At 60.0% G+C, this 2,819-nt stretch overlaps 1 protein-coding gene across 2 annotated transcripts in view; it reads left to right on the top strand.

Moving 5' to 3' along the window:
• Positions 1 to 2,819, top strand: part of RASD2 (RASD family member 2) — a 37,102-nt gene that overhangs the window by 20,382 nt on the left and 13,901 nt on the right. The window contains exon 1 of one of the 2 annotated variants that reach the window (XM_006767233.2): positions 366 to 474. The exons of the other annotated variant lie outside the window; for it this stretch is intronic. The gene's annotated coding sequence lies outside the window, so the exon portion shown is untranslated. Of the gene's footprint in view, positions 1 to 365; positions 475 to 2,819 lie in introns of those variants that run through there. 2 annotated transcript variants of the gene reach the window in all.

Genomic DNA, 2,819 nt, shown 5'->3' with positions numbered 1-2,819 from the left:
ACGCGCGCACCCCCGGCCACCTCCCAAGGACCCTCTGGGAGCCCCTGAGGGTTCTCTCTAAGACCCGAGTCGCCCCTACCGCTCTCCCCTCAGCCCGGAGCCCCAGGCGGGGACCCCGGGATCCGACGTCTCCGCGCCTCCGGGCACCTGGCTCAGCAGGAGTCCCCCGGGTCGGAATTCAGATGAACACAAACATTTTTTTAAATTAAATCTTTATTGTTCAGATTATTACATTTGTTACTCTTTTTTCCCTCAATAACTCCCCTCCTCCCAGTTCCCGCCCAACCCTCCGCCCTCACTCCCCACCCACTGTCCTCATTCATAGGTGTGCGATTTTTGTCCAGTCTCTTCCCACATCCGGAGCCGCAGACCCTGGAAGACTCGGCGGCCGGAGAGGCAGGCTGTTCCCCGCAGCTCCCGGCGCTTCCAGGCAGCCCTCCGAGCGGAACCAGAGGCCCGACCCGCCCTCCCCAGGTAGGAGAGAGACCCCCCCGACAGAAGTGGGGACCTGGGTGTAGCGGGGAAGCCAGGCAGAAGGGTTTGAGGATTGTCGGGGTGAGGCTGGGGGAAGCTTGACATGCTTCGCTCAGTAAAACGGATCGTGGCAGGTCCATCCGGCAGCTTTGCACATCCAGAGGAGATTAAGTCAGCTGAGCACCTACTATGTGTCAGGCTGGGTGCTAGGCCCTTTATTTATGCCTGGTTAGAAAAACTTACTGAACTTCTACTCTTATTGATTGGTGCTAGAAGCTTCCATTCAAGAGCCCATTTGAATATGAGGAGAGTGGTTCTCAGGGAGGGAGAGGTACTTACTCTCCCCCTCTTTCCTGAGCCAGCTGCTGCCTGCACACCTGGAAGGAGGGTGGGGCTGGATCTGGTCAGTCCGATCTCCCTTCCCCCCGCCCCTCGCCCTGAGGAGGACCCCCTCTGAGGAGGGAGGAGGGAGGAGCACCTTCCCTTGTCCAGAGTTCCTTAGCTTTCTCTGGGTTGGTGCACAGAGTGTTTCCTGAGTGAGTCCCTTCCCAGGATGGGTGTCCTGTACTCAGCTGACCAGAGGGACCCCACGCACCTCTGAGGGGCTCCCTCTGACCTCTCCTCTTTGCCCTCAGCCCTGGGAGGAGGAGGAAGGATATTGTCCAGGACCTCCTGGGAGGTAGGAGGCCAGGCTGGGAAGGGCAGCCAGCTCAGGAGCCCGTGATTCAGGCTTCCCCTGGCACCAGGGACACAAGACGGGGTCCCCCAAGACCTCTGCTTGCGCTCCAGTCCCACCCCAGTGGCTGCTCCAAAAGCCCCTTGACTGTGCAGAAGCGTCACGAAGCAAGGAGCCCGCTTGCTGTGTGCCAGGAGCCGTGTCAGCCTCTAGGCTTCTCACTGGGCTCTCTGGGCCACACTCTGGGTTTGCTTTTACCATTTCCCTTTGAGAGATGACCAACCAACCCCCCAGGCCAGGCCATTTGCCCAAGGCCGCTGAGCTGGTGAAAGGCCGGTGATGCCTGCCTGCCTACCTCCATCCTGAGCCACCACGGGTGGTGAGGTTGGCTTTGCAAAGCCCCAGGACCCATCTCAGCGTGGGCATGGGGATTGGCGAATCCCTGTGTCCAGAGAGGCTGCGACGTGCCCTAGCGGAGGAGGCTCGAGGTGTGTGGGAGGGAGGGGGGGCAGTGCAGTGGCGGAGCTCTGGGGTGCTCACAGGGAAGAGGACGTGGCCACACTCTCGTCCTGCGGTCCTTGCTCACCTGACCTCCATCTTCCAGGCAGGCCCTGGGGGAGGGGCTCCAGGAAGAAGGGGCGCGCCCACAGATGCATGCGCTGGGAGTGGAGCTGGAGCAGGGTTTGCTGGAGAGCCCTGGGCAGGGTGCCCGCACCCAGCTGCCTGGAGGGAGAGGGAAGGAGACTGTAACAGGCCTCGGGGTCATTTCCCACCCCCAGACTCCAGCTGAGGCTTCCCTGAGTCAGTCACTATTGTGAAAGGCTCTGGTTTGGTCTGGGGGTGGGTCTTCACAGAGGCCAGAGTGCAGGCTTGGAGCCAAAGGCCTGACTTTAACCCTGGCCCTGCCACTCATCTCTGTGAACCGGGGCAAGCGACTCCAGCCGATGGTGGTCCCCTCTTCGTGGGGCTGTTGTGAAGTCATTGGAGTAAGGTACACAAAGTACCCAGTGATGGGAGCCTGCCTGGCTGGGGTGACTGCCTGGCAGGATGACCCCACCCCAACTCTGCTTCGGGCCTTTCTGCCTCCCAGGTACCCTTAGAATGGTCCTGGAGTAGGGGGTCTGCCCAGTCAGAGACCTGCACTCAGGGACTCCTCTGTCCCCTTGAACCACCAGGGTGCCAGTGAGTCTGGGAGTCTCACGAAGATAATGCTGAAGGGTGGCAGTGAAGTATTAGTGCTGCAAGTATAAAATATACATACTTCCCAGGGTTTGCAAAAATGGAAGACCTTTCTCCTCTCTCTGAGCCCCTGTCTCCTCTCTCTGAGCCCCTGCCTCCTCTCTCTCTCCCCTTTCTCCTCTCTCTGAGCCCCTGGCTCCTCTCTCTGACTCCCTCCTCTTCTCTCTGATTCCCTGCCTCCTCTCTCTCTCCCCTTTCTCCTCTCTCTGAGCCCCTGTCTCCTCTCTCTGAGCCCCTGCCTCCTCTCTCTCTCCCCTTTCTCCTCTCTCTGAGCCCCTGGCTCCTCTCTCTGACTCACTGTCTCCTCTCTCTGGGCCTTATCCCATTCAGCCCTTGATATTAGCGTGTCCGTAAGAGGAGCCCTAGGGGTAGAGGCTGGGGAGGTGGGGATGGAGACAAACACTGTTTCTGGGGGCTGCTGGCCTCCCTT

Source organism: Myotis davidii, unplaced genomic scaffold (genome assembly GCF_000327345.1).
Source record: "Myotis davidii unplaced genomic scaffold, ASM32734v1 scaffold842, whole genome shotgun sequence".
NCBI classification, from domain to species: Eukaryota; Metazoa; Chordata; class Mammalia; order Chiroptera; family Vespertilionidae; genus Myotis; species Myotis davidii.
This window is presented reverse-complemented; position numbering and strand designations above follow the sequence as displayed.